The following is a 10,781-nucleotide window of genomic DNA, read 5'->3' on the forward strand; positions in this document are numbered from 1 at the left end:
GGGGGAGAAAAAGCCAGACACAGGCGCCCCGGGCTCCATGGACATCTGAGCTAGCAGAAGGGACTAGAGGAACCCAGAGGGGGATGTCAGATTCTTCCTAAGGAGAGGGCATTATAAATGGGGCTCTGACGTATGAATAAGAGTTTGCAAGATGGGGATGGGCATCCCAGGCAAAGGAATGGGGACTTGTGAGTCCTGAGAGAAATCAATTAGTCAATCCACAAACATTAATTGACTACCTACTGTATGCCAGGCTGTATGGGACGTGGCTGTGAGCAGGACAGCGCTCTTGGAAGCTATGAGGCTCTGAAGCCAAAAGGCCTGGGTTTCGAGCCTGCTTGGCCACCGGTGGCCGTGTGACTTTGTGCGAGTGACTTAACCTCCCTGGCCTCAAGTTTCCTCCCCCGGAACCCACCTCAGTCGGAGGCTGTAGGGAGGTTGCACACTTTGAAGACCACCTGACACGGAGTGAGCTCCCCGGCAGGGCTGGGCTGGCAGCTGTTGGGAGCCAGGGCGGAGGGCGGCGCACATGGGCAAGGGGTGTGGCCTGAGTGGGGCCCGGGTCAGTCCGGGTGGACACGTGAGGATCCTGAGCCCACACAGATCCCGAGGACCAAGCCGGGGCCAGACGGTCCTCCCACTTGGTCCTCCCAAGACACGAGGCACCGACCGTGTGTGGGCGGGGGAGGTCTGGGTGTGCCTCGGTTTCCTCATCTGCAAAACGGGGGGAAAGCCTCTAGCTGGGAGACGTCTGGGGAGCATCAACCGCCCAGTGCATCATCGTCGGTGCCTGCATGGACGGCAGTTTACAGGAGTCGCTGTAACAAACGGGGGCGTTCCAGGCGGCGACGGCTCCAGGCTCCAGCGTGCTCCCTTTGTCGCCTCAAACAGGTACGGCGTTGAGACTTCAGAGCCAACTGGGGCGCCTGGGGTGAGGCGTCCGACCTCGGCGCAGGTCATGATCTCACGGTTCGTGGGTTCGAGCCCCGCGTCGGGCTCTGTGCTGATGGCTCACAGCCCGGAGCCTGCTTGGGATTCTGTGTCTCCCTCTCTCTCTGCCCCTCCCCTGCTTGTTCTCTTTCTCTCAAAGATACATAAACTTTTCTTAAGTGAACGATTCAGTGACGTGGCACAGCCACAACGTTGTACAACCATCACCTCTATCTAGTTCCAGAACATTTCCATCACCCCCCAAAAGGGGACCCCGTCCCCATCAGCTGTCACTTCCCCTCCCCCTCCCCCAGCCCCTGGCAACCACCAACCTGCTTGCCGTCTCTGTAGACCTACCTGTTGTGTACATTTCCTATGAATTGAGTCGCGCACTATGTGTGGCCTTTTGTGTCTGGCTTCTTTCACGCGCCGTGTTTTTGAGGTTCAGGCATGTCGTAGCGTGTCAGCGCTTTATTCCTTGTTATGGCTGAGGAGTAGTCCATTGCGGGGGTTGCTAACCTTAAAAATAAGACAGCAAATATTTTACCAGCAAAATGGGTTTATTCGAGCTCAACAGAGGAACTGCAACTTGGGGACACGAAAGCTACGGCAAAACCTAGGCATGTCCAAGAAACAAAGGAGAGGTATGTTGTTTCATAGAGGAGGAGGAAGCCGGGATGGGGTTGGACTAAAGTCCATCGGAGAGAAGTGGGAGTTGAGGGGACAATTTCTTGTAGGAGGTGCAATGCCCCTCCTTTCCTGTTGGGGTCGCTAGTTGCTGATTCTTGCCCCTCGAGGATTCTTCTGTCCGAGTCTGTAATTGACCGTCCTTCCCGTCACTGATGTTGAGGGGCAGGGCTCCCTCTCCCGCCACTTTTTGTTTGTTTTGGGTTTTTTGTTTCGTTTTGCTTTTGTTTCAAGGTTTCCTTTAAATTCTAGTTAGTTACCATATGGTGTAAATTTGCCCAGATCTGAGAGTAGCCAACTAAAAATATTTATTGGCACAGGGGCTCGGAGCGTGAGACTTTTGATCTCGGGGTTGTGAGTTGCAGCCCCATAGTGGGTGCGGAGATTACTGAAAAATAAAATCTTTAGGGCACCTGGGTGGCTCAGTTGGTTAAGCGTCCAACTCTTGGTTTCAGCTCAGGTCATGATCTCATGGTTCGTGGGTTCGAGCCCCACTTCGGGGCTCTGTGCTGACAGTGCGGAGCCTGCTTGGGATTCTGTCTCCCTCTCTCGGCCCCTCCCCTGCTCACTCTCTATCTTTCTCTCTCAAATATAAATAAACATTAGAAACAAAAGAATTTCTAAAAAATAAAATCTTAAAAAAAAATTTATCGCGGGGCGGGGGGGGGGGTGGCACCTGGGTGGCTCAGTCATTTAAACGTCCGACTCTTGGTTTCCGCTCAGGTCATGATCTCATGGTTCGTGGGCTCAAGCCCCAACTTGGGCTCTACGCTGACAGTGTGGAGCCTGCTTGGGATTCTCTCTCTCTCTCCCTCTTTCTCTCTGCCCCTCTCCTGCTAGCACGCACTCGAGCTCTCTCTCTCAGAATAAATACACTTAAAAATATTTTTTAATACAAATAATTTTAAAAATTAATGTATCGGCACCTATTCCAACAGGGGAGAAAAGTTCTCTCTATGGAGGCAAACCCAGAGTCGTGTATGCCTCCTGGAAGTCCCTGCTTAAAGCGGGCATGACAACAGAAGAGTGACTACGGCAGGAGTACGCTGAAGGAATTTACCAGCCGCTTTTGGGAAGATACGGGCAGGCGACAGCTAGTGAACTTTTTGCAAAACAGCACAACTTCTGGGGCGCCTGGGTGGCGCAGTCGGTTAAGCGTCCGACTTCAGCCAGGTCACGATCTCGCGGTCCGTGAGTTCGAGCCCCGCGTCGGGCTCTGGGCTGATGGCTCAGAGCCTGGAGCCTGTTTCTGATTCTGTGTCTCCCTCTCTCTCTGCCCCTCCCCCGTTCATGCTCTGTCTCTCTCTGTCCCAAAAATAAATAAACGTTGAAAAAAAAAAAATTAAAAAAAAAAAAAAAAACAGCACAACTTCTAAGAAAAGGTATGCAGGCCGGCTCCGCGGACATCGTGGGGAAGTCGTCACATCAGATGTCACCGGCTTCGGTTCTGGGAAGTCTTTACTTACGAGTCACCAGATGGTACGCAGGCCCAGCCAGGGTTAGACAAGTCACGTGAACCCAAGCCTGTTCTCTGTGGCGTCTGGTGGCACAAGGGTGGTTAGCGGTACCTCAGAAGGGCCTTCCCAGCGAGGCTGAAGACCGCCTCCCCGGAGGTGTCTCTTCCAAGAGGTGAAATCACCAGGTTGGCAAGGGGTGATGCTTAAGGTCGTCGTCGTCCCCCGGGGAGCGGGCTGTGAAAAGATCTTCCTACCACAGCAGGGTTAGTTTCTCCTAGAAGCTATTAGGGTTTTACAGTTGTTTTTTTTTTTTTTTAACGTTTATTTATTTTTGAGACAGAGAGAGACAAAGCATGAACGGGGGAGGGGCAGAGAGAGAGGGAGACACAGAATCTGAAACAGGCTCCAGGCTCTGAGCTGTCAGCACAGAGCCCGACGCGGGGCTCGAACCCACGGACCGTGAGATCATGACCCGAGCCGAAGTCAGACGCTTCACTGATTGAGCCACCCAGGCACTTCCTTTTTATTATTTTTTTTAATGTTTGCTTATTTTTGAGAGAGAGCAGGCACTGGAGAGGGGCAGAGAGAGAGGGAGACAGGGGACCTGAAGCAGGCTCTACACTGTCAACGCAAAGCCCGATGCAGGGCTTGAACCCACGAGCATTGGAAACTGTATGAAATCCATTGTGCAAACAGGTTTCCCAGGATTGTATTTTGAACAGGTGAGACAAGCGAGACAGGCACTTTTGGTGGCTTTATTGCCATTCCCCACCAGCACTGGTTCATGGATGCTCTCATTTTGTCAAGAGACCAATGGCTTAGTGCCTATACAGTGGCAACTCGTGGGAATTTCAGGATTTCTGCTAGGGCCGAATTCCTTGGTCCAAACCAGAGTTCTCTCTTTTTATCAAACCGACAATTATTAGATTCCCAATATTGTTTTTTCCTTTTCTGGAGCCAATTATTAGATGTCTCTGGTCAGTCGTTTCCAAATTATCGTGTGGGAGAATGTCCCTTTGGACCATGACAGAGGTTTAGCTATTGGCTTTCTGGAGAGCAGCATTTGGGGCAGAAACATCAGCGAGGTGGTTTATTTTGTCCTCCAGGGATTTGAGTCTGGCATGCCTGGCCATCTTTTTTTTTTTTTTTTAACGTTTTTATTTATTTTTGGGACAGAGAGAGTCAGAGCATGAACGGGGGAGGGGCAGAGAGACAGGGAGACACAGAATCGGAAATAGGCTCCAGGCTCCGAGCCATCAGCCCAGAGCCAGACGCGGGGCTCGAACTCACGGACCGCGAGATCGTGACCTAAGCTGAAGTCGGACGCTTAACCGACTGCGCCACACAGGCGCCCCTGGCCATCTGAATAATAGCCTGAGAAACCAGCACATGTATGGCAGCTAATAAATTTTGGACACAGGAGCCATTTTTTTTAATTAAATTTTTTAAAATGTTTATTTATTTTTGAGAGAGAGACACAGAGTGCGAGCAGGGGAGGGGTGGGGAGAGAGGGAGACACAGGATCCGAAGCAGGCCCCAGGCTCTGAGCTGTCAGCACAGAGCCCGACGCGGGGCTCGAACTCACGAATCACGAGATCATGATCTGAGCCGAAGTCGGACGCTCAACCGACGGAGCCACCCGGGTGCCCCAGGTCTGTTGTTTTTAGTAACCCATATGGCAATTGAGCTTGAAGAGAGAAGTCTGGCACCCAGTTCTGCCAGTAGTCCTCCAGTCCAAGAAAGCCTCGTAATGGGCACTTATTTTCAGATTTGGGGGAGATTCAGGATGCCTTGAAGGGATAGCAATTTTTCTTTGGAGGCTTTATGGCCCTTTAAGGTCACAAATGTTAACAGGTGGATGCTGTCTTTCTGTGAAGAGGTTTCAGAAGGGGAGCAGAGAGGCAACTCCTGGGCATATGGTAACAAAGCAGAACCTTCAGGAAAGGTTATGGTCATCCAAATCAGCTGCGAAGATTTGTGAAAAGTAAGAAGGACCCTCTGCGAAGCCGTAGGCGTTCCTGCCCAGGTGTATTTCCATCCTTCCCAAGTGAAAGCAAAAAGGTATTGGCTTTCCTCATCAATTGCAATACTCAAAAAACTCACTGAGGGATGCCTGGGTGGCTCAGTGGGTCAAGCATCTGACTTCAGCTCAGGGCATGGTCTCATGGTTCATGAGTTCGAGCCCCGCGTTGGGGCTCTGTGCTGACAGCTGAGAGCCTGGAGCCTGCTTCGGATTCTGTGTCTCCCTCTCTCTCTGCCCCTTCCCTGCTCTCTCTCAAAGATAAATAATAATAGGGATACAGGAGTGCTGAGGCATAGGGGCACTTGTACCCCAATGTTTCTAGCAGCACTTTCAACAGTAGCCAAACGATGGAAAGAGCCTAAATGTCCGTCAACTGATGAATGGATAAAGAAATTGTGGCTTATATACACAATGGAATACTACGTGGCAATGAGAAAGAATGAAATCTGGCCTTTTGTAGCAACGTGGATGGAACTGGAGAGTGTGATGCTGAGTGAAGTAAGTCCTACAGAGAAAGACAGATACCATATGTTTTCACTCTTATGCGGATCCTGAGAAACTTAACGGAAGACCATGGGGGAAGGGAAGGAAAAAAAAAGAGAGGGAGGGAGCCAACCCATAAGAGACTCTTAAACACTGAGAATAAACTGAGGGTTGATGGGGGGTGGGGGGGGGCAGGTGATGGGCATTGAGGAGGGCACCTGTCGGGATGAGCCCTGGGTGTTGTATGGAAACCAATTTGACAATAAATGTCATATTAAAAAAATAATAAATAATAAAACATTAAAAAAATTCGAAAACTCACTGAATAAATCAATTACAGAGGAAAACATTGGCTTTCAGTGGGAATGGGTGTCAGAGAACGGGAATCACAGGGTGCTGAGGGGTGACAATGCTATTTATTGCTCGGAGGTCCCGGACAAACCTCCACCCTTGGCCTGTTGGGTTTTCTCCCAGGTAAAATAGGGGTGTTACAGGACACGTGCAGCGGATAATGAGGCCATGAGCCTTGTAGTCCTCTATCGTGGGCCCGATGATAGGCTTATTATCATTATATATCATTATTTATAGGCTACTCATTAATTCCAGGGAGAACTTTGAAGGGAGCTATTTGAATCTCGCCGCGAGGGGCTGTGAGTTCGGCGGCCATCAGTTGAAGATCTGGCCCGGGGAAGAGGACGCAAGCTGTTCCCAAAGGGACAAGTGCTCGGTGCCCGCAGACTCCACGGGTCGTGCTGTCAGACGCGGAGCAAATAAAAGATGTCAAAGGGTCCTCTGGTCCACCTGCTGGGGGACTTTGATTACCACTGTCAAATGCGAGAGTTATATCCCCCTGTTGGACGGAAGAAATCCCAGCGTGGTACTTTTCTGAGAAATCTCGGCCCAACACATGAATGGAAGCAGAGGAGCTAAGGAGAAAAGGGTGTGCGTCTCTCAAAGGGCGCAAAGGGGATAAGTTCAGAGACAGGAACATGTTGAAGGCTGTCAGAGCCCCGGACTACGTGAACTGCTCTCTAGTCCTCCCAGGCAGGGGCTGCTGGAGAGCAGCGGGGTTGAGCTCTGAGGGTGGCTCTGGTGTCCGTAAGGACACAGAGAGATTCATTCCCCAACTGGAGACAGGTTTCTCTGAGCCAGTTAAGAGGGAGGACTGGGAAGAACCCCGGTCCCTGAGAATTAGAAGGGCGTTGGAAAGGCTGGCTGGGGGCTGAAGGCGCCCGGGGCACTTAAATTGGTAACAATCTTTTTTTCCAATGTTCTAGCCCTTGGCAGTAATAGGGGAAAATGGCGGGGCGGGGGTGGCGGGGGAGGTCGGTGTGGGTTGGGGGCCTTCATTTGCTGGAGCTGAAAATTGAGAATTAGCAGGCTTTCCTCTGGCCGACTCATCTAGGATGCCAGAGAGGTGGTTTGCCAAATTAACTAAATCTGGAGCGGAGACAGATTTCTCCTTCCATCCTGGTCCTTTTAACTGGTTCAGCCCATTAATCAAACAAAGGGTTGGGGCGCCTGGGTGGCTCGGTCGGTTAAGCGTCTGACTTTGGCTCAGGTCATGATCTCGCGATTCATGAGTTCGAGCCCCGCATCAGGCTCTGTGCTGACAGCTCAGAGCCTGGAGTCCGTTTCAGATTCTGTGCCTCCCTCTCTCTCTGCCCCTCCCCTGCTCATGCTCTGTCTCTCTCTGTCTCAAAAATAAATAAAAACATTAAAAAAAAATTTTTTTAAACAAAAAAACAAAGGGTTAAATGCTACCTGGGTGGATCCAACATCTAAAGGAAGACCAGAATTTTCTTTCAGGACAATTTAAGTGGCGCCTGGGTGGCTCGGTCGTGAAGTGTCTACCTTCAGCTCAAGTCATGATTTCACGGTCGTGGGTTCAAGCCCCACGCCGGGCTCCCCGCTATCAGGGCAGAGCCCACTTCACATCCTCTGTCCCCCACTCTCTCCGCCCCTCCCTTTCTAGCTCTCAAAAACAATATGTAAGTAAATAAATAATAAAAAAAAAAATCAATTTGACATTGATTAAATGGCCCTGAACAGGTTCACCAGGCTTTTACGTACAAGCCTGAATTTTGTTCCAAAAGCTACTATAATTGCTCAGTGGAGATTTCCAGCGAGAATTCTAGCATCTTGCCAGAAGTTAGGGGTCTGTTTCTCCAAATCCCTTTCAGGATGTTCTCACCAGGCTAGTGTGTGTCATCCAGTGTTTGGCCTGGCCCTCACCACCGAGCATGTGGATTAATTGGTAAAAATCTCAGAAACCAGCTTGGTAAGTTTTGAATAACGAGGCTAAATTCCTCAGCAAACCTATGGGGGTCCTCGGTCACCTTGAGAAACCCTGACCCTGGGGGCGCCTGGGTGGCTCACTCGGTTAAGTAAGTACCTGACTCTTGATTTTGGCTCAGGCTGTGATCTCACCATTTAGGGGTTTGAGCCCTCACAGCAGACAGAGCCTGCTGGAGAATCTCCCTTTTTCTGACCCTCCCCTGCTCACTTGCTCTCTCTCTCTCTTTCTCTCAAAAAAAAAGGGAAAAAAATGGGGGGAACTCTTGCTCATAGTTCATACTTAATCCAGAGAACTGTAAGAAATTTGGGGTTTCTTTGGTTCCTCACTTTCATTATTATTTTTAACGTTTTATTTACTTTCGGGAGAGAGAGAGAGAGAGAAAGCAAGTAACAGGCAGAGAGAGAGAGAGAGAGAGAGAGAAGTGCAGAGCCTGATGCAGGGCTTGAGTTCACCCAACGCGAGGCTCGAACTCACGATCCAGGAGATCAGACCGGAGCCGAAGTGAAGCCGGATGCTTAACCGACTCAGCCACCCAGGCGCCCCGGGACTGCACTTTCTAAACTTAAAACCGGCCGGGGTCCCAGTAAGGGGAGCTCACAGCATTTTGATGACTAAGATCCCATCTCTTAGAAGTTTCCTCTAGAGCAAGAAGAAAAACTCCTCCACAGCCCAGTTTCAACAGGAATAGCCCAGTTCCAGAAGGAATCGGAACAAAGGCCAGTACAGTTCCAATCGGAGCAGCTCAGTTCCGAAAAGGTGGCAGCCCAGAGGCGTCAGTTCCAATAGGAACAACCTGGTGCCCGAAAGGATACAGACCAAAGGCCAAATGAGTCCTCTCAGAAAAGACAAAGCCTTAAAACAGATCCTGAACGAAAACCCGGAGAGCTCAAAACACACAGACAGCAGAGCTTAAAATCCAGGAGAGACTTACCCTCCATGGTTGGGAAGAAAGTATTAGGGCTCCATTGGCTCTGTGGGTTCTGGTACCTCTTTGTTTACCAGCCTCAGGATTGTTGGGGTGGGGGGGGTTCTTCTCTGGATCCCACTTGTGATCACCAAGTAATGTTAATCTTAAAAATAGGGGCGCCTGGGTGATTCAGGTCGCTGAACATCGGCCTCTTGATCTCAGCTCACTTCATGACCACAGGGTCCTGGGAGCAAGTTCCGTGTTGGTCTCTGTGCTGAGCATGGAGACTGCTTAGAAGTCTCTCTCTTTCTCTCCCTGTCTCCCTCTGCCCTGCTCTCTCTCTCTCTTAAAAATAATAATTTTTAGGGGCGCCTGGGTGGCGCAGTCGGTTAAGCGTCCGACTTCAGCCAGGTCACGATCTCGCGGTCCGTGAGTTCGAGCCCCGCGTCTGGCTCTGGGCTGATGGCTCAGAGCCTGGAGCCTGTTTCCGATTCTGTGTCTCCCTCTCTCTCTGCCCCTCCCCCGTTCATGCTCTGTCTCTCTCTGTCCCAAAAATAAATAAACGTTGAAAAAAAATTTTTTTTAATAATAATAATTTTTAAAAATAAAATTAAAATTAAACAGCTGGTTAGTTTACCAGCAAAATGGATTTATTCGAGAACAGCAGAGAAATCCCAACTTGGGACAAGCAAGCTCTGGCATAACTATGGGCATGTCAAAAAACAAAGGAGAGGGGGAACAGTTGTTTTATGGAGAAGGAGTTAGTTGGGAGGGGTTGTTTTGAACTAAAGCCCATTGGAGAAAAGCAGTTCAGGGTGATTGACGGCATTTACTGGCTGAGTTTGACACGTTTACTGGCTGAGGGCCAGGGGTAATTGATCTCTTACGGGGAAATGCAAAAGTCTACCTTTTCCCCTTTAGGGCCTACCATTGATAATTCTTCCCTCTTGATGGCTCTTCTGTTGGATCTGTAATTGACAATTCTTCCTGCAATTGACCAGTGGCATGGCTCCCCCTTCCCAAGTGGACTTTAGCGAGGTTTCCCTTTATTAACTTTCACAGGATAGACACTGTGTCCATCCACTGGTCTGTTGATGGACTCTGGAGTTGTTTCCACCTTTTGGCTACCGTGAATAGCCCTGCTAGGGACATGCATGTACGAGGATTTGCTTGAACACCGGTTTGCAGTTCTCTTGGGTAGCTACCTACCAGGAGAACTGCTTGGGTGATGAGATACTTCCTTCTGGGTGCAACGTGAACCCAGGCCCTCCAGCACCCTCATCTGCCCGGGAAGATTATGGAGTCACTCCTGCTGTCTCCATACGTCTACCTTCAGACCTGGCAGGCCTCAGTTTCTTGCAGCCATTGGGGCTGGGCGTGCCTCAGCTGACTTCCTCCACCGTGACTCTGAACACAAGATTACACCTAAGTAAGTTTCCAGGGCAAGGGATGCAGGAAGTGTCTGTTGCAGAGGGGATGGGAGGGGCTGCTCCCTCCAGATCAGGCACCTGATACCAGCTCCTTGTGGGGCCCATGAATTCAGAAAACCCAAGGGACCCCATAAGGTAAAAGCAAGGAACCTAAACTGAAACCTGAGCTGCCGCTCCCCACCCCCAACCCCGGGGGAGGGGGGGGGCGGGGAGAATTGACCTCAAAAGGCTCCAAAGTTACAGCATTTTTCCTAGCAAGAAAGTGTGGGTGGGCACCCAGTGCAGCATGAAATGCCCACGTTTGGTGCAGTGACATTTGATGCAATGGCCCTTCATACCCGCAGTGTATGGAGGTGACGCACGTGCTCTGTGTTGACCCTGCTCCCCAGACCTCTCCCAACTAAAGGAGCCAGGGCTTAGTTCCTCCATTTTCCGCGGCAGGAAACTGAGGCACACCCACCCAGGACGCCGCGCCCCCCTTTCCTCCTTGGGGCGGGGAGGCAGGCGGTGACTCGAACCATCACCTGGTTCACACCTATGGAACTGGTTCTCCCCCCAAACCAGA

Source organism: Lynx rufus, unplaced genomic scaffold (genome assembly GCF_022079265.1).
Source record: "Lynx rufus isolate CCGP_SWC_20201006 ecotype Redwood Valley unplaced genomic scaffold, mLynRuf1.p SCAF_4, whole genome shotgun sequence".
In the NCBI taxonomy this organism is placed as follows: domain Eukaryota; kingdom Metazoa; phylum Chordata; class Mammalia; order Carnivora; family Felidae; genus Lynx; species Lynx rufus.